This window comes from Cervus canadensis, chromosome 27 (genome assembly GCF_019320065.1).
Source record: "Cervus canadensis isolate Bull #8, Minnesota chromosome 27, ASM1932006v1, whole genome shotgun sequence".
Lineage (NCBI taxonomy): Eukaryota > Metazoa > Chordata > Mammalia > Artiodactyla > Cervidae > Cervus > Cervus canadensis.
The window spans coordinates 37,291,262-37,313,054 of NC_057412.1; the positions used below are offsets into that span (position 1 = coordinate 37,291,262).

General features: G+C 36.3%; 1 protein-coding gene and 1 long non-coding RNA gene across 2 annotated transcripts in view; one reads left to right on the top strand and one right to left on the bottom strand.

The window, feature by feature from the left end:
• The window catches only part of EPHA6 (EPH receptor A6), a 962,333-nt gene that overhangs the window by 78,556 nt on the left and 861,984 nt on the right, over positions 1-21,793 (top strand). The window lies entirely within an intron of this gene.
• On the bottom strand, positions 52-19,427 carry LOC122428899. The gene is made up of 3 exons (XR_006265844.1): positions 19,415-19,427; positions 13,715-13,719; positions 52-191 (listed from the first exon to the last, which is right to left on the bottom strand). It is a non-coding gene; the product is annotated as an uncharacterized LOC122428899 (long non-coding RNA).

The window sequence follows — 21,793 nt, forward strand, 5'->3', positions numbered from 1 at the left end:
GATGCCATGATCTTAGTTTTTGGAATGTTGAGTTTTAAGCCAACTTTTTCACTCTCCTTTTTCACTTTCATCAAGAGGCTCTTTAGTTCTTCACTTTCTGCCATTAGGATGTTGTCATCTGTGTATCTGAGGTTACTGATATTTCTCCTGGCAATCTTGATTCCAGCTTCTGTGTCATCCAGCTCGGCATTCTGCATGAATAGAGCTTTACTCAGTGCTATTTATAGGTTAAAACAAGTGAGTAGATAAGCAGAAAGGATGGAAAAACTTTGAACCATGGTAATTTGAATGGCCATTTTAACTAAAGTTGCCTTTTCTCAGAGATACTACTTCAGTTGGTTTTACAAATGTGTAAAGACAACTAGATGATGTATTTGACAATCTTTTGATATAAAGCATATCTGGTGTTTTTCTGAATAAAGTATTTTCTAGGAATAACTTTTAAATTGATAAGATTTTCTTCATTTAATGACATGAACTAAAAAATATTTTTAAAATCATATATTGTATGATTTACATTATAAATCATATAAAGTATGTGGCTTAGTAAATTATCTCATACTGGTTTTATTTTTTATTCTTTTTCTTTTTTTTTTTTTTTTTACTTAAAATGCCCATTTTACCCATAGTAACATACTGACTGATGCAGTTACAGTAGTAGGCATTCATTTTGTGCCTGTAAAGAAAACCATTTCAGGTTATTTGAGTAAAATGTAAGCACCTTTGTTTAGCAAATATGAAAAATAGACGACTAATTTCTAGCAAATGATTCTTTAGGCTTTCAAAAATGAATGAAAAGAAAATATATTTATTCTGAAATGCTTGTCAACTCATTTTTGCCAATATTGAAAATATACTTTAAAAAAAATTCATGTCCTGAATTCAGTTTAACAAGTTGCTATTTTACGTTCTTGGTGTCAGGTACTCTTTTGAAGTTTAGAAATAATGTCTTCGCAGTCTTAATGCCAATGAGAGTATCTTCAGGTAATTCTCAGTAATGTTTTGTGAAAGAATAATAAAGGGAGGAATGAATTCTGGTCAAGAAAAATTGGTTGTAGGATGTAACATATCAGTAACATATCAGCTCTTTCTTATACACTGAAGGAATCACAGGTGGGCTGAAGAGAGCGTAGAAGCACCTTTTAGGAAAAGAGAATGACCTGAAGACAGGCACACTATTCTTAAATGTATGCATTAGGTTTTAGGAATGTTCAGAATAATATGTGTGTCTGAAGGGAAGAGATGTGGTGGATAGTGAGTGAAAGTTGCTCATTCGTGTCTGACTCTTTGCCACCCCATGGACTATATACAGCCCATGGAATTCTCCAGGCCAGAATACTGGAATGGGTAGCCGTTCCCTACTCCAGGGGATCTTCCCAACCCAGGTATCAAATCCAGGTCTCCTGCCATTGTAGGCAGATTCTTTACCTTCTGAGCCACAAGGGAAGCCCAAGAATACTGGAGTGGGTTGCCTATCCCTTATCCAGGTGATCTTCCAGACCCAGGAATCCAAGTGGAGTCTCCTGCATTGCATGTGGATTCTTTACCAGCTGAGCTGGTAAGCCATTTACATAAGCTTTTTAAAATATAAAGTGACAATATGAAGCAGTGTGACAGGTTTCCTTTGTCACTTTTAAACTGGTTTAGAAGGCAGTCCCGAGAATTCCAGTAATGCTGTGGAAATATTGCCATTTTAATTTACAATCAGAATAAGCTGCATTCAGCTAGGAGCGAAGGAATCTAAGTTCCAGTTGCCATCTTGCACCATGTGATCCTGAATACTCTCAACTTCTGAAATCAGAATCCTCATGACAAAAGGAAAGGGGGTGAATCAGGCCATCCTAAATATCCTTTCCAGTTTTGTACTTTGTAATTCTGTGATGTCAGAGTAGCATGTCCCAGGCTGTTTGGGATCAGGGATTTGAGAACCTAAGTTCATATACAGTACTTTTAATCTTCATACTTCTTTACTGAGTCCTGTTCTTATTAAATGTATTTTTACATTCTGTGTATTTAAATATATTTAAATAGCCTCTCCATCATTAGCAATAAAAAATGTTTCTCAAGAATGTACTTTTCGTCTAGCTATATTGTGGAAGACTTTGAATTTCAGTGTCTGAATTGATTTCTATATTGTGTATCTCAACCCCAGTGAGTAGAAATAAAAGTAAAAACTTTCTGAATTCTCTTGAGCAATCAAAAATTATTGAAGTTTTCTTTTGTTAAGGACAATAATATCAATAGTTGGGAGTGAAAGACAACTTGGAAAATTGTTAGAAAATAATGTTCAAAATAGAGGCTTTAGTGATATGTTGAGAACAGAGTGAAATTGAATAATTGTGTTTGTATAGAGAATAGAGCTTGGTTTTAGAAAAGAATGAGTACATCAGGGAATTGGGGGACCAGTGGTTATAATTCTTAACACTGTGCTCTCACTGTCTGATGTTAAGTGTTTTCTATCTACGTCATTAAAATCTGTTAATAACTTTATCCTGTAAACGTCCTTTCTATCCTTTGTCTGTCAAGTATACTACACTAAGGAGGTAAAATGATGATCTGGCAGAGTAGCTGACAGAGTGCCGTGATAATCAGTGAAAGAATGCTACATGAATAGAAACTTTTGTGCAGCACTATAGAAGTTACCTGAATACAATCAAAGTGTTTTCACAAATATAAAGTATAGGCAGATGCCCTGGATTTTCTATTTGCTATTAGTAACTAATAACTGGTTAACACTAAATTTTACTATGTGCAAAACTGAAGAAGCTATTTCAATTTTGAAAGTCTCCTGAGTGGGAGACAGATAGTTTTTAAGAAGTCATGTTATTTCAATGCTAATAAGAAAAAAGAAACACAAAAATATAGCTCATGCAATAACTTTGTACAAAATAAGCAATTAAAAAATATGCGTCTCGTGAGTTTGTTCTCATAATCTGAAGATGTATTAAATAAAATTATATAAATTTTTTTTACACATTAACTCTCAGGTTTACTCCTTTTCTTTGATGCTTTTATTTATTCAGTTTATTTTTAACAAATACATAAAACTGTAAATGTAAAGGAATACAAGAAGAGGGTATATTAGTTAAATTTGACATTCAAATCCTTAATACCCTTTATATATCAGTCCCTGTTCGGTGCCACCCAACCGTAGGAGTTTGTCATTTTGGGGCATCTTGTCTCAATATTAACTCTTACTAATAAAAAGTAACTGCTGTTAACCAGAAAAATAAAAAGGCTTTCATGATTAAAACCTTATATTGTTTTCCTTGAGACTAAGTAGTTATATTTGATACTTCTTAAACTTTAATAGCCATGTGGCTTTTTTGTTTTAATACTGTAATTGAAAAGATAACATTTTTGGATAGCCACATTATGGCTCTTGGAGGTATATATACTTAATAAAACCTGATAGTTAAAGCATAGTATTTCATAATATAATTCCATAAAATATTATATAATTTATACCTAAAATTGTATATACTTACTGTTGATGAAAAAATTTTATTTTTAAGCATTCTATTGACACACCTGAAATATTTTCACCATTTATTTTTATTTATAGTAGTATTTTTAGTGAGGAAATGAAATATTTGCTTGTTCTGGATTTTTTTTCCCCACTCTCCTCTTTTGGCTACTGCTGTATGCATATAGATCAGATCTAGTTTACAAGGTTGAATGGACACAGATTTATGCACTTCAGTATTCAAAATCCAAAATTTCCCTTTCAACAGTAAAGTAGCTTTAACAAAGTTTTAAGAGACAACTGAATGTTAATAGGAAGAAAAAGTGCTATTGGATAGTAAGCTGCATTTTATATTGACTATGACAGAGATTAGAAAACTTTCTCAGATGCCAAACAATGGTTTCAAATGTATATTATATGTATTTCATACATGTATGACATAGATGATAATTAGGGTTTGAATAATGTAAGGCCATAGAAAGTATGTGATCTTATCTGTTAAATATAGTGAATTAGTTTTAGGAAATTTACTCTGAGATAGGAAAATAGGGATAAGTCATTCACGCCTAGATGAAAGCTATGAGTAAACCTAGCATTTCAATTACTAATGATTCTTATATTGAAAAAAAATTAATGATTTTTATAGTAAAAGATGCTTATATTGCAACTAAAGTGTGTAGAAAGATAGTATATTTCATATATCAGATCCTATTATTTTCTAATAGCATTGTTCCTAAGTTGAAAAATCAAAGTAGAATGTGTTGACAATAGCGAATAGAATACCTAATAGTTAATTTATGCATTTCATATAGGAAGAACCAGTTTATTATAGTACCTGATTTTAGCTGCATTTTTTGTACATTTTATACTACATTGAAATTATCCAAAACTACATGTATGTGTTTGAATTCTGAGAATATAAGCTTTAGTGATAATTTAATGTTAAAAATGGATGTCAGTTACTGTTTTCAATACTGATACCGAAATAGTTTTTTTTCTCTGAGAAACTTGACAATGTATATGATAGTTTTCTAAATGTCCATCAGATTAATTTCAATCATATTGTTTCACAATATGATTTGTGAAGAAATTTGAAAGAAATTACTTTTCAGTTTCCAAAGTTTCCATTGTCCTAGCCTGGCACTCAGAGATTCTTGCCTCAGTTATTCCTAGTCTGCTAATGAGCCACTTAGAGGCATTCTTCATTTTCCATTGTATTGTTCTTGATCTCTACCATTACTGTTTGATTTGTTCTTAGGACTTCCATCTCTTTGCTTATTACATTATCCCTCTGTTCTTTCCTGTTAAGTTACCACTAAAGCCCTTAGCATATTAACCATAGATTTTAATAATTCCTTATCTGATAATTCGAACATTCATGCCATGCCCGACTCTGGTTCTGATGTTTCTTCTCTTTAAACAGTGATTTTTTTGTCTGTCAGTACATCTTTTAAATTTTAATTGAAAGGTGGGCATGATACCTGGGTAAAAGGAACTAAGGTAACTAGGCCTTTAGTAAAGTAGTGGTAATGTGTGGGGGAAAGGAAAGTGCTGTGTGGTCCTGTAATTAAGTCTAAGTCTTTTAGTGAGCCTGTACCTCTGGACTATGAAGTTCACCAGGGCTTCTCAATTTTCTTTTCCCTCATTAAGTGGACAGGATGGCTAGAGGGAGCTGAAGCTGGGTTTCTCCCTCCCCTACACAGAAGTCTGGAACTGGTTGGAGCTGGATATTTGCCTTTCCTCGGGTAGGTTCAGTTTGGTTCAGTTCAGTTTAGTTGCTCAGTTGTGTCCGACTCTTTGCGACCCCATGAACCGCAGCACGCCAGGCCTCCCTGTCCATCACCAACTCCCGGAGTTGACTCAAACTCATGTCCATCGAGTCGGTGATGCCATCCAGCCATCTCATCCTCTGTCGTCCCCTTCTCCTCCTGCCCCCAATCCCTCCTAGCATCAGGGTCTTTTCCAATGAGTCAACTCTGCATGAGGTGGCCAAAGTATTGGAGTTTCAGCTTCAGCATCAGTCCTTCCAATGAACACCCAGGACTGATCTCCTTTAGGATGGACTGGTTGGATCTCCTTGTAGTCCAAGGGACTCTCAAGAGTCTTCTCCAACACCACAGTTCAAAAGCATCAATTCTTCAGTGCTCAGCTTTCTTTATAGTCCAACTCTCACATGCATACATGACCACTGGAAAAACCATAGCCTTGACTAGAAGGACATTTGTTGGCAAAGTAATGTCTCTGCTTTTTAATATGCTGTCTAGGTTGGTCATAACTTTCCTTCCAAGGAGTAAGTGCCTTTTAATTTCATGGCTGCAGTCACCATCTGCAGTGATTTTGGAGCCCAAAAAAGAAAAGTCTGACACTGTTTCCACTGTTTCCCCATCTATTTCGGGTAGGTTAGGCTCTGTTAAAACCCCAGATCCCAGTAGGCAGTTAGGGCCCTGGTAAAGTACTTTATCCTCAGATCAGGCCTTGTTAAGAAGAGCCAAATGATCTGGCATATTTCAAAGGGATTAATTTACATTTTCAACTATTATCAATATTGTATAGTTAGAAGTGGCTGAAACCTTTGTTTATAGAGTTTCACAAATTATGACTATGCTTAATTTTCTCTGCCTTCTGGTTTTATACAAAGAACTTTCTGAATTTTTCACTTTCTCATCACTTCAATCACTACTGGTAGTAGATGGTTTTATTTTTAAGTTCATTTAATCTAAAAATGAATCAAGCTTTTATGCCTTTGATTGCATGACATTACTACTGTCATTCTGCCAATAAAGCAGGACTTGGGAGTTGCTCATGACACAGTTTGAATAGTGAACCATGACACACCCAAGAGCTTGTCAAAATTTAACCCCACATATCTTGACTTCACAGGAGACCTAATAAAATCCTCCCCCAAAACACTCAAATATTGTCATCAGTCGACAGTAAGAACTGTACTTAAGCATTTTATATATTTTTCATTTAATCCAAATAATATCTATGTGAAGTAAGTATTATTAGCACCATTTTACGAATGAAAAAAAACCTGAACCTGAGAAAAGTAATATCATGTGCCCAAGTGTCTAGTGACATTCAGCTGGTACTAAAACCAGGGTCTGCTGCTGCTAAGTCGCTTCAGTCGTGTCCGACTCTGTGCGACCCCATAGACGGCAGCCCACCAGGCTCCCCCATCCCTGGGATTCTCCAGGCAAGAACACTAGAGTGGGTTGCCATTTCCTTCTCCAGTGCATGAAAGTGAAAAGTGAAAGTGAAGTCGCTCAGTCGTGTCCGACTCTTAGCGACCCCATGGACTGCAGCCTATCAGGTGCCTCCGTCCATGGGATTTTCCAGGCAAGAGTACTGGAGTGGGGTGCCATTGCCTTCTCCGAAACCAGGGTCACTCAGTCTCAAAGCCAGGATTGTTAGCCACTCAGTGTACCATGAACTGATTTTCAACATTGTGATTGGTGCTATGGAGAGTGTAAAATAATCTATACATTTACTCAAGTGCAGTCTTAACCTAGTTATAGTGTTCTTACAATGATACAGATTTTGTGTCAAAAGATATGTGCTTATTGGAAAGTGCTAAAAAGTAGATTAACTCATCTTTGAAGGGCAAAGGATATCCCAAAGCTAAAACTGGTTAATTTTTAAGTTTAGTCATTTAGTCAGTGGCATAACAGTATTTGGTGCATGCTTATATTTACATATGTTTTTTCTCTTAGAAAAGAACTAAAGAAATATTTCTCTAGTGTATTTCTTTGGAGTCTATTCTTTCATGTTTCATTGTTATTAACTACATCTTACATGTATTTGTCATTGACTGTAGCTAAAGAGTGAAATATAAAGTTCAGTTCAGTCCCTCAGTCATGTCCAACTCTTTGCAACCCTATAGACTGCAGCACACGAGGCTTCCTTGTCCATCACCAGCTCCCAAAGCTTGTTCAAACTCATGTCCAGCAAGTCGGTGATGCCATCCAACCATCTCATCCTCTGTCCTCCCCTTCTCCTCCTGCCTTCAGTCTTTCCCAGCATCAGGATTTTTTCCAGTGAGTCAGTTCTTCGCATCAAGTGGCCAGAGTATTAGAGTTTCAGCTTCAGCATCAGTCTTTCCAATGAATATTCAGGACTAATTTCCTTTAGGATTGACTGGTTGGATCTCTTTGTGGTCCAAGGGACTCTCAAGAGTCTTCTCCAACACCACAGTTCAAAAGCATCAATTCTTTGGTTCTTAGCTTCTTTATAGTCCAACTCTCACATCCTTACATGACTACTGGAAAAACTATAGCTTTGACTAAATGGACCTTTGTTGACAAAGTAATGTCTCTGCTTTTTAATATGCTATCTAGGTTGATTATAGGTTTTCTTCCAAGGAGCAAGTGTCTTTTAATTTCATGGTTGCAGTCACCATCTGCAGTGATTTTCAAGCCCCCCAAAATAAAGTCTGCCACTATTTCCATTGTTTCCTCATCTATTTGCCAAGAAGTGAATGGACCAGATGCCCATAATAGAGTAGTCCAACCCAAAACTCCCTTATCGAAATAAGTATATTAGAAATGTTACAGACATTAGATAACACAATTAGATAAATGTTGTTTAGTTGCTAATTCGTGTTTGACTCTTTTGTAACCCTGTGGACTGTAGCCCACCAGGCTCCTCCTTCCATGTAATTTCTGAAGCAAGCATACTGGAGTGGATCGCCATTTCTTTCCCCAAAGGATCTTTCCCCCTCAGGGATTGAACCGGCATCTCCTGCATTGGTAGGTGGATTCTTTACCACTGAGCCATCTAGGAAACGCAGAGAAATTTTAGAGTTTGTCCTTCTCATACCATCAGTAAATTAACCAAGAGGCATATTGAGTCTCCACTATAGTTAGTGCCTGGATGCCCTATTCCCTCAACTGTAACTTAATGAGACAAAGGTAGACATCTGGTCAAAAAACATCCAATTAATGGCTAATCAGCTACCTGTTACCTCTCACCTATGATTTCCATAAATGGCTAAATCAGTCACATTCTTTTTTTAAGAATTTAGGGTTTCTAAGTTCAGAGCTGAAGAGAATTACAATCAGAAACTTCTGCCATAAAGATACACTTAAAGATTCATGCATGAAAAAGTAGAGTAGAGGAGTTCTGATAAACCGAAGTCATGTGCAAGTAAATGTTCTAAGACAGTGGAAAACAAAATAAAACAGCAGTTAAAGGGCAACCAGTCAATAGTTAGGAGCATGGAGAACATAACACATGCAGAGAAAAATCATGAGAAAATAACAGTGGAGTAGTCAGTACTCCTGGAGCTGACTAGGTTGCTGCTAAATCTCCAAGCCAAGTTCTTTAGTATTCTTAAAATAAATCCTATTTGCATGAGTTACCAAATTGTAAAGGCAGATTGTAAACTTGATGATGATGATGATGACTACAATGATGACAGGAGAAAAAATAGACAGCAGTATATTAAATTCAACCAGGAAATGTGAAAAGCCATGGAAGCTAGGGTTCCTTGAGGAGAATATAGGAAAATGAGTCATCCAGAGCAATAGGCCTTCTTTTATCAACTCTTGCATGGGTAAATGACCTCCCCTGCATGCAAGCAATTGGGGAAACAGGTGAATGAATATTATTCATTAGAATCCATAAATTTTTAAATATTTAATACCTGAGCAACCATGAGATGTGACACTTCTCTCTGCACTATCTCAGGATACTCCTTCCCATAGAGCAATCCCTGCAAGTAAGTAAGTAAATGGATTTCTGCCTTATTTTTCACCAGTTTAATGAACATGTATTGGATAATGATGAAATTAATTCCATGGGAAGGTGGAGAAATAAGAGAAAAAGCAGGTAACAACAAATTAAGAAATCAGATGTGAAAGTATTTTCTGACATCTGTAAATTTGTAATTAGCTTCATATTCTTAGGGCAACTGAAAAATAAGTATATATGCTATTCATTTTCCAGTATCTCCACTATTCTTTAATGTGTAGCCTTAAAGCTGTCTTCTTGTAAACATATCTATTTTAAAAAATATGGTTTACTTTAATCTAGCTACTTTTGATTTACATAATGTAGTCTTTTCTTTATCCTATTAATTTTTGCATTGTTATTTATAAAACTTTAACTTAGTTTCCTACTCCTGAGAGAAGTTTCCAGTTGTTCTTTTAAAATGAATTCCTAAATTATATAATCCAAGCTAAGGTTCTGGTTTTATCAGAAAGTTCTAATTGTTTTAAATATAGAGTCATTCCAGATATTTATAAATCACTTCATTTATAAATGTAAGTGTCTATGTCTCAATCCAAAGCAAGCACATGCAAAATTAAATTCTCTCATGAAAGCCTAAAGGATTATTAATGAAATACTAAACTAGATGAAACATAGTAGGCCACATATTTTTATAAATTTAATTGTATTTTAAGTGATTGACTAACTGTATGCCCTATGACCAGTCGTGGTGGTTTAGTCACTAAGTCGTGTCCAATTCTTGTGACCCCATGGAATGTAGCCCACCAGGCTCCTCTATCCATGGGATTTTCCAGGCAAAAATACTGGAGTAGGTTGCCATTTTCTTCTCCAGGGGATCTTCCTGACCCAGGGATTGAACTCAGGTCTCCCTGTACTGCAGGCAGATTCTTTATCAACTGAGCCAGCAGGGAAGTTCCATGACCAGTTACCAAATTCTATTGATTCTACCTCCTAAAGCTCTTTCAAATCAGTCTTTGTCACTAATGCATCAGTTTGGCTTCTCCAAATTATCATGGTTGTGTTTTAAATTGCCCACTTACTTTGGGTCTTCTCTGCCTCTTTCCAATCCATCCTTCAATCTTGTTGCCAGAACTGTTCATCTAAAGTGAAGACTTAACCATGTCCCTATTCTGCCTAATCCCTGCTTCCCTTACCTACATCATTTAACCTGTGGCCCACAGTTTCCTCTCTGTTTTATTTTCAGCCACTCTACCTTCTACCTTTTTGTGAGACTTTTGTAGTTTCTTTCATGTAATTCATTTCCTCTTATCTCTGGATATAAGACAATGCTGTTGAATTTATCTGGAAAGTACTATTGCCAACTCCCACCTTCTCTGGCTTTCATATATATATGAAATGCATACATATATATATTTATGTTTATATACATACGTACGCATATATTTTTTAAGACACAGCAGATTTCCTGTCTTTTATGAGAACTCTTATACTGCCAAAGGTTGAATTCAGAAACTTTTCCGAAGACACCAGGAACTCAGTGCATATCACAGCATTTATCTCATGATATTTAAATGTCTGTCTCTTGCTAGATTTTTAACTGTTGGAAGAATGGATTGGGTGTGTCACTTTGAGTTAGTGAATGCCGTATGACAAATGTTCAGTAAAAGTTTGTTGAATAACTAAACAGATGTACAAGTGATAAATTTTTTTAACATGCATATTGGTTAAAGGCTTATTATGCAGCTCTCACTGATGCTGGAACAATTTGTTATTGACTTTGGGCATAATCAGAATGTGCCCAAAAAAGACCAAATAATTATGAAAATTTAACTCTTATTCAGGATTGGTTTTGAGTACAAGTGAAAAAGTGTGTACCTTTACTCTCATTTTCATATTTCACACAATCCATTCATCTTCTTCTTAGCCATTTTCTCACTAAAATTGATATTGAAAGGTGGGTGAGAAAGATATTTACCTATGAAATAAAAAGACCATTAAAGAGCTTATAAGTATTTAAGCAACACCAATCAAGACATAATACCCTTCCAAAGAATTAATGATCAGTTTAGAAGAGTTGATGATCTGAATCACATCTGGGAAATATTAACCCCAGATGGTTATTGGTACTGTACCTTGTTATTAAGATGAAAATAAAAAGTGAAGCATATGGATTTTTAATGGTTGATAGATGGACTGCAAACTTTAGAGAATTTATGCTAACCAGTTGAGCTTTCAAAAAGCATAGGTCAGTGTTAAATGTTAAATAGGTTCTGTACTCTGTATTCCATGCAATTAGTATTTTTTATCTAATGTACCGCAGTAAGCAAATTAGATTCTTAAAGTGGCTTGACTTTATTTTAGCAAAAAAAGAACAAAAACAAAAAACTGTTATGTTCATAAATGTAATGCTTAGCTTAGTCTTCATCTTCCTCCTAATTAGGTAGCAATATATACAACAATGGGCTTCCCTCATAACTCAGCTGGTAACGAATCCACCTGCAATGGAGGAGACCCCAGTTTGATTCCTGGGTTGGGAAGATCCGCTGATGATGGGATAGGCTACCCACTCCAGTATTCTTGGGCTTCCCTTGTGGCTTAGCTGGTAAAGAATCCACCTGCAATGCGACAGACCTGGGTTTGATCCCTGTTTTGGGAAGATCCCTGGAGAAGGGAAAGGCTTCGCACTCCAGTATTCTGGCCTGGAGAATTCCATGGACTATGTAGTCCGTGGGGTCCCAAAGAGTCGGACGCACTGGATGACTTTCACTTTCACAACACATCCACATGAGTACACCTAACTGCTCGGAAGGTGGAAAATATAAGCAATTCTGGGAAGAAGAAGAAATGGACGTTAGGTGAATAAACTAAATGGCCAGTTATCAGACAATATTAATTCTCGTCTTCTTTTTTTTAAGCTCTCATTCACAGAACCTTAAATTTGAGAAGTACTATATCCAACTAAAAAACCCTTCAGTTTCTAGTGTATTTTGCAGTTGTTATTTAGTCTTTAAGTCGTGTCCTACTCTTGCGACCCCATGGACTGTAGCCCTCCAGGCTCTTCTGTCCATGGGATTTCCCAGGCAAGAATACTGGAGCGGGTTGCCATTTCCTTCTCCAGGGAATCTTCTTACCCAAGTCTTCTGCATTGGTAGGCAGATTCTTTACAGCTGAGCCACCGAGGGAAGATCATTAGTTGTGACCAAAATACTATTCTAGCTGATGAGATGTAAATGGAGGTGTTCTGTGGAATTCACAGGAAAGTTACTTAAAATGAGCTCTGTCAGCTAGAAGTCAGCTTTTTGCTGTCTAGAATCAGATAGAATGTCTTAGAGTTTCAGCAGACATCTTGAATCTTGAGGTAAAATTAAGGATGAGATTGTATGCTAGGATGATAGAGTTGTATATTGCACAGTCATTAAAATTGTATGTGTGGTATTGACTTCAATAGCATTAGAATGTTGTCCTATATAATAATAAGTAAAGGGCAAAACATTTCTAATCTTTATTTATAAAATGTGTATGCTGTAATAACATGAAAGGAAATAAAACCACTTATTAAGAATGTCTGACTGTAGGTCATGAGAATATGGTGATTTTGTTCACATTTCGTATTTTTTAAAGTTCTCTAAAGTAGGTAGATATTGCTTTAAATGTTAAAATTGATATTTACTAGATGTTTATTTTATGTTCTAGTACATATTTTATTAGTTTGTCCTGCTGTGTAATTTTAAAAGGATTTAGAGTGGTTTAGTGTTGAAATATTCCCAAACATCAAATACTAGTAGAAAATTATTTCAGGATACCCCTGGAATCCAGGGCTTAATATATAAAATTAATATAGATTAAATATATTTAGAAATATACCTTAAAAGACCACTGTATGTTTTCTGAGATTAGAAAGAAGAATATGCAGAATTTTATTAGATACTGAGGTGTTATTTATAATTGACATAAAAAATAAGAAAGACTGCCTTAATTCAAGTGGTAAAAATTGTGATTGAGAGAGGAAAGGATTGTTGGTATTTATTCAGTAGTGTCATTAATTTTTTAAATCGTATCTATCCATCCATCCAGCAACTATTCATTAAAAGTCTATGATAGAAGACCTGTTATGTACGTGTTGGTTTTTGTAAATTTTTCATTTATTTATTAACTTTGATGATTTTTAAGTGCAAATCATCTATTCAAAATGTTACAACTAGCCTTTTGCAAAAAGGCATTTGAGATGATCAGTTTTTTAAAAAAGTATGAACAATATGTCTGTCGTCTATCCTGTTAGTCATTAAAACACTACCACAAAATTAAAATAGTTATTTCTCCCAATATAATTAATGGTATTATGATTTTAGGAAAAAATCATATAAAACCAGTTGTTGCAGTTTTATTGTAATAAAAAGGTAGTGTGATTTTTGGAAATGTATTTTATTATCATTCCCATACCAATACATTGATAACAAAGTTTTTGTATCAGCACCAGTTGTAATCAGTAGAACTTATTTTATGTGTTTTATGCTGAGCTTCAGATCACTACCGCACCTCCCCTACACACACACACACACACACTATCTGGCCCTCTCTGCTTACTGAGGCTCTTGATGCTGAGTAGTGATTTTGCTGTGTATATTAACAGACAAAATTTCTTCTCAAAGCAGCTATTTCCTCATTATCTAATTTACTTTGAACCAAATCTTGGTAGGTTCTAGCAACAGACCACAGTGGATAAAAAAGAGGGCAAGCTACCATTTGCTCTGGTTCTTTAGATTTACACCTAGGAAGCAAGAAGGATGTTATTCAGTCTTAAAGGCATCTTTCTGTAGTCTCAGCTGGGAACTGAGACTATTTGTAGACTCATTCTTCATTTAGAAAAGCAGTCTGCACCCAGTGTCTTCAAATTATGTTTTTCTGTAGTCCATTTCCTTCTACATAAAGAGAAATGTGTCATTTGTCTCTGAGCAGATGTTAACAAATATAATCAGGAATTCTAATGTAGCTGCATATATTAGAAAGAACAGCGAAATTCAGTGTTGTCCCATTTCAGTTGTGTCCAATTCTTTGCAACCCCTTGGACTGTACCCACCGGGCGCCTCTGTCCATGGTATTTTTCCATGCAAGAATATTGGAGTTATTTGCCATTATCTTCTAGAGGGAATCGTCGGAACCCATCTCTGGCATCTCCTACACTGGTAGGCAATTCTTTACCATTGAGCTACCTGGGAGGAGGAAGGTACTAACTAATTTTAATTAAGGTGTAGTTCATATGTCCTTTATGTGAGAATTTTTAAACATGGGTTCCAGAATTCATAAATGTTCTGTGAATGTGATGATTGATAATGTGGGCGATGTTATAGAAACCTCCATAGTGAATTTTGGCCTCAAAATTTATCTGATTTGGTAATTTCTCCCTTTGCCCAATCAAAGTATAGTGTGGAGGAATAAACCAATTTTTGTTTTCAATGGTGGGCTTGCCAATACTGCCACTTTGTGCCAGAAGGCTCTTAAGGCAAAAATGTCTTGTCCCTCAATTCATAACTTTTTAATCCTAAAGTCTTAAGACTTCACAACATAAAAGTGAATGAAAAGGAAAACTATTGATACTAAAAATTTTATATTACTGGGGTTTTAAGTAATTGATATTGTTGCAGTTACCTGTTTTGAAGTAAATTTTACTAAAGAAACAAAACATTTATTGAAACTAATATTTGAAGTAATATTATTAAGGAAGGAAATATCTATTAAAACAAATGATACATAATTGGAATTTAACCTTAGCTAGGACAAAACCTAAAGACAGAGGGCAGCTTTTAGATAATGCTTTACCATCATCGTCCAAACTGTTTTTAATTTTAAAGTAATGCATGCCTGCTTAGTCACTTCAGTCGTGTCTGACTCTCTGCAACCCCATGGACCATGGCCCACCAGGCTCCTCCATCCATGGGATTCTCCAGGCAGGAATACTGGAGTGGGTTGCCATTTCCTTCTCCAGTGATAAGGTATGAAGTGAGTGAAGTGAAGTCGCTCAGTCGTGTCCGACTCTTTGCGAACCCATGGACTGCAGCCCACCAGGCTCTCCTGTCCATGGGATTTTCCAAGCAAGAGTACTGGAGTGGGGTGCCATTGCCTTCTCCTCTTAAAGCAATGAACTCTGCCTATATGATTATTTAATATTAAATTATCAATATTGTGAGCCATGTGAAGGACATAGATTAATACTGAAATGGGAAAACCATTGCTGATAGAAGTAACTTGTCATGGCATGAACAATAGAGAACATAGTTTAACCTCAGCAATACCTTCCTGCTTTCTGCATCTCCTCTTCCTTTTCATAATTGTATGTCTAATTTGGGGAGTCAGAGTAATCAGTCAAAATTGCAAGGGATTTGTTTATTCCCATTTTTTTCCCTTTTATAAATTACTTAATTTGTAGAACCAGTGCTTCTTTATGTATACTTGTAAGAAATGTAATTTCAGTAACCCACTAGTTAAAAAGACAAACTAATCAGTAATTGTTATAGATAATATTATATACTATGTGATGATATTTGTCTGTGCTTATCATGTACTAGTTTCCTAGGCTACTGTGATAAATTTTCACAGGTTGGTGGCTTAAAACAATAGCAGCTTATTCTCTCATGGTTTTGGAGGCCAGACGTCTGAAATCAAGGCATTGTCAATGTCAAGCTCCCTCTGAAAACTCTAGGAAAGAGTCCTTCTTTGCATCTTCCGAATTTGTGGTGTTGGCCATTAATCCTTGGCATCCCTTGGCTTGTAATTGTGTCTCTCCGTTAGCTCAAATGGTGAAGAATCTGACTGCAATGCAGGAGACCCAGGTCCAATCCCTGGGTTGGGAAGATCCTCTGGAGAAGGGAATGGCAGTCCACTCCAGTGTTCTTTCCTGGAGAATCCCATGAACAGAGAATCCCATGGACAGGTGAGCCCCAGTCTGTGGGGTCACAGAGTCGGACACAATTGAGCAACTAACGACTACTATTTTTGCCTCTGTGTTTCTGTGGGTGTCTTCTCTGTGTGTATCTGTGTCTTCACAGGGCTTCCTGAAATGGACACCAGTCATTGGATTTAAGGGGTACCCTAATTCATTATGATCTTATCTTGATTACATCTATTTCAGATGAAGTCATTTTTACAGGTGCTAGACGTATGTGAAGTTTGTGGGGTCACTATTCAACCCAGGGCATGTCAGCATGTTAATTTTTTGTAGTGCTATAAAAGGTATACTCATGATTTAAAGTAGAGCAATATGACAGTAAAATATGTGGGCTGATTCAATATGAAGTCAGTATTGTTTCTCAGTGTCTGTTTTTTTCTTCAAGGTCAACCTCTGATGTTCTGAGTATATCATCAAGTATGTACACATCAAGAAGTAGCTGAAAAGCTAAGGAGAGTTATAGTTATATGCTGGCAAAAGAATTGCTCCTTGTCTTCTGTCTTTTAATATTTCATTGTAAGCAGTAGTCCTGTTGTCCTAGAGAATCCCGTCTTTAGTAAAATTTAAAGATGTGCTGTTAAATTCCACACAGAGGATAATGGAAATAAAGGAATTTGGGAAATTTGCATACTTTTTCCAAGTTTAGGAAGCAATCCTAATCCACAGTTTAGCTATGGCCTTCAACAGCCTTATGTAGATGATCTTGAAATGTTTCTGAAATGATGCAAACATGTAATCGTTTTCTGTTAGCGTTTTGTGGTCCTCTGGGTGTTTCCCTCTGTCAGGGTTTGGTCTATCCTGTGCTGTGAGTCAGTGACAAAGTAAACTATTATCCGAGATGGTTCCCTTTGAAGAAGAGGTGAACATTACTAATGATTACTTTGGGATAATAAATATAAGCAGGGTATTAAATCCTTCTAGCTATTTATTAATTTACTGATCTTCTTATTGGTAATTGGAATAATTGTGTTTCTCACATGCCTCAGCACAGGTAAACGTAATGATCAGACATAGCTTCTTTCACTTGCGGTTAATATTTCATAGTCACTGAGAGCTAAGGAGGGGGAGGATAATAATCCAGTGAGTTGACTGCAAATTGGGTTTCTGTTTTGCATAATCCCATGGAGGGGAGAAACTACATATATAATTTAGAAGAAAATGTAAAAGGTATTATTTGTTTAAGTTAAAGCCTCTTATGTAACAAATTAAATATTATTCTTGTACACACATTCCTTTAATCTGGGGTGTTTGGATTACTACAAATGATATTAAATGTTATTGAATATCTTCAGAATATTATTGAAAATATTCTGAAAGGAGACTTAAGTGTTCTTTACAAAAAAAAAAAAGTTCCATTAATCCTGATGATTACCCTTCATGGCAAATACATGAGGAAAAAATGAAAATAGTGACAGACTTTATTTTCTTAGGCTCCAAAATAAGTATAGATAGTAACTGCAGCCATGAAATTAAAAGATGCTTGCTCCTTAGAAGAAAAGCCATGACAAACCTAGACAGCATATTAAAAAAGTGGAGACATCATTTGCCAACAAAGGTCCATATAGTCAATGAAGGAAAGTTACATGGCTCAAAATAGCCTGGAGTTAAAATTCCCCTCCAGGTCCTCCCCACCATTCTATACAAAACAAAGAACTGTCTCACTGAAGAATAAAATAGACATTATGTTTGATTACGCCCAGCTCCCAGCTGGTCCCAGACTCTGATTGATCTCCAGAATTCCTTGCCCGAGCTGTTTAAGCAATAACTAGTCCGAACAACCTTGGAGAACAAGCCCCCCTAAGACAGTAGATTCCCACATATATGCGTATATGTACTTACGTTTTTCTTGGGTTAGTGCAGCAGCTCACTAATCTGACTGCTAAACCTTCTCGCCTCATTAAAGGTAAGCTGTTTTTGTAAAGTGCCTGTCTTGTTCTTTTTCTGAACCTCACCGTCTCTAACTCCCTTACCCTACAGTCAAAGCTCTGGTTTTTCTAGTAGCCGTGTATGGATGTGAAAGTTGGACCATAAAGAAGGCTGAGTGCCAAAGAATTGAGGCTTTCAAACTGTGATGCTGGAGAAGACTCTTGAGAGTCACTTGGACACCAGGGAGATCAAACCAGCCAATCCTAAAGTATATTAAACTGAATATTCATTGGAAGGACTGATGCTGAAGCTCCAGTACTTTGGTCATCTGTTGGGAAGAGCCAACTCATTGGAAAAGACCTTGATGCTGGGAAAGATTGAGGGCAAGAGGAAAAGGAGGTGATAGAGGATGAGATGGCTGGATGGCATCACTGTCTCAATGTACATGAGTTTGTTCAAACCCTGTGAGATTGTGAAGACAGGGAAGCCTGGCATGCTACAGTCCATAGGGTTGCAAAGAGTCATGCATGACTGAGTGACTTAACAACAACAACAATCTTGATGATAGCTTTTTTACAGGGAAAGTATAGAATTTTCTTTTTAAGATCCTCAATTCAAAGTAATTGCAAGTTAAGTTATATAAATACATCTGTTGAGTCTCATTGATGCTATGTGGAAAGATATGTTTCAGGGGTATATTTTCAGTGTTCAGTTATAAGACAAAGCAAAGAAAATCAAGATAGAGGAATAAAGAATAAGAAAGTGAATACAGTGTATATAAGAATATAGAAAATAGGGAAGGAAAGAGAAGGGGCTTCTGAGGTACAGAGATGTAATCTGTGTGTCTGTGATCACAAACATAGAAAGAAATGTTTGGTTTTGGAAGTTCTTTATTATCTGTAGAATTTGATGGGTTTAGAACTTTTACAAAGAGGATTTTTGCCACATGAATAGGCTCTGGTGTGTGCCAATGAGATTAAGCATCCTATTCATCTCTGTCAGTCATGGCCCTTCAAAGACTGATTTCAAAGAATTACTGCTTATGAGCGGGAGGACATAAGGAAACATTTGAAAGAACAACTGATTAATGACATTATTACAGAGTTCTGTAACTATTATGCAAAACCTACAGTGTTGTGTGAACAAAATGCAAAACTAGAATATCCATGGATTTCCATGTTCCGAGTCTTAGCCTGAAAAATGTGTTAATATATCAGGCCACAGATTGATGATAAACTTGACTGCATGGCTAAATAGGAAATGGTGATCAGTATTGATTCTAACTACACATTTGGCTGGGAGTAGAAAAGAATTGTATCATTTCCATTGTGACATTTTGTGTCTAGAGGGAGCATGTTACGAGAGGCTAGAACTCATGGAGAATGAAGCCTTCAGTAAGACAGTACAGTTTTTATCAATTCATGAGACTCCCATCAGCCTGGAGGTACTGAAGTACTCTGCTTGGGCTCCTTAGGTAAACCCAAAGTATATTCGTGGAACTTGCAACAGGCCTAAATACTTGAGTATGCTAAATACTTGAGTATGAGGAAAGAGTGCCTATACTGGGAAAGGGAAAAAAAATTGGTGTGTGTGTGTAGATTGATAATAGTCAAGATGGTTATATATAGGTAAATAAAAGCAGATATTTCAGAACTGCATGCATAGCACAACCTTTTTTAACCTTAAAATAATACCTGCTAAAATTATTGGCCATATAAAGTGAAAGTGAAGTCGCTCATTCGTGTCTGACTCTTTGTCACCCCATGGACTGTAGCCTGCCAGGCTCCTCTATCCATGGGATTTTCTAGGCAAGAGTACTGGAGTGGGTTGTCATTTCCTTCTCCAGAAGATCTTCCCGACCCGGGATCAAACCCAGATCTCCTGCATTATAGGCAGACTCTTTCCCATCTGAGTCACCAAGGAAGCACACATTGGTCATATATATATATATATATACACACACACACACACACACACACATATACCTATACATAAATATGTATATATATGGATAATTTACATATAGTGATCGAAAATACTTGGTGAGTGACCTAAAATTTATTATACTGTGATAATTCAGTTACTTACTGAATTCAGGGTTGGTTTGAGAGGACTCTGGGAGAAAATAATTTTTTATTTTATTTTTTACTATATATCTTTTTATTTAAAAAAGAATTGTAGATGATATTCACATTCATTTTCCTGTCTTTTTAATAAGTAAGGAAAATGCTTAGACTTCTAAAAAGGGGCATAATTATTAAAATTTTGGTTGTCAAAACAGAATAAAAATAAAACTACATGATTTATAACTTAAACTTAGATTGAAAAGAAAGTGAAAGTAAGTCGCACAGTCGTGTCTGACTCTTTGTGATTCCATGGACTGCAGCCTGTCCCGTTCCTCTGTCCATGGAATTCTCCAGGCAAGAGTACTAGAATGGGTGCCATTTCCTTCTCCAAGGGGTCATCCCGACCTGGAGATCAAACCCAGGTCTCCCACATTGCAGGCAGATTCTTTACCAGCTGAACCACAGTTCAGTTCAGTTCAGTCACTCAGTCGTGTCTGACTCTTTGAGACCCCATGAATCACAGCACGCCAGGCCCCCCTGTCCATCACCAACTGCCGGAGTCCACCCAGACCCATGTCCATTGAGTCAGTGATGCCATCCAACCATCTCATCCTCTGTCACCCCCTTCTCCTCCTGCCCTCAGTCTTTCCCAGCATCAGGGTCTTTTCAAATGAGTCAGCTCTCTTCTCATCAGGTGGCCAAAGTACTGGAGTTTCAGCTTCAACATCAGTCCTTCCAATGAACACCCAGGACTGATCTCCTTTAGGATGGACCGGTTGGATCTCCTTGCAGTCCAAGAGACTGTCAAGATTCTTCTGCAGCATCACAGTTCAAAAGCATCAATTCTTTGGCGCTCAGCTTTCTCTATAGTCCAACTCTCATATCCATGCATGACTACTCGAAAAACTATAGCCTTGACTAGATGGACCTTTGTTGACAAAGTAATGTCTCTGCTTTTTAATATGCTGTCTAGGTTGGTCATAAGGGAAGCCCAAACTTACATTGAAGGGACAACAAGAGCTTTCCTGTGTTGCCAAGTTGATAATGCTGGTGTCTTGATCCTTAGGGGGAAAAAGGTAGAAGGGGATGTGCTACATAATTCTTCTTGCCAAGGAAAAAAATGAGGATACAGGCTTCATTTTCTGGCTGCAAGTCTACAAGTATAATTATAATTTTCAAGAGTTTTGAAGTGACCACTGATCAATTTCCAACAAGTCATAGTGAATATTAGTGTTATAAAATATTTGAATATGCAGTTATATTTACTAATATTCATTTATGTGTCAGATTCTGCCAACCATGTCTTAAATATAGAGGGTATATAGTACCCTTTTTCTTTTGGTAAAAAGTTGGAAATTGCCCTGGAAAGTACTTTTTAACTATTGTGCTTATAAGAAAAATACTAGGAATTAAAGACACTGCATTTTACTATTAAGTGGGATGATTATGCCAGTGTCATAAAACTTATTACTAATTTAACATAGCAGAGTATTATGTTGAAAGAGAATAAAAAATGAGAAAAAGTCCTGAAAGGTCTAGGGTAGTGGATACCTCTTGGAATTCTTTAACATTATGTAGGAATCCTGCATTGGGTAGGATGGACACACTTGCTGTTAAATTGAGCAGATATTTATCAGAAAGTTATTTTAAAATTTTTGTTTATTTTTAATTGAAACACAGTTGATTTACAATGTTACACTAATCTAGAAAGATATTTTTAAAGCAGCGGCGTTCAGTTTTGTCTAGTAGGAAAACAACAAC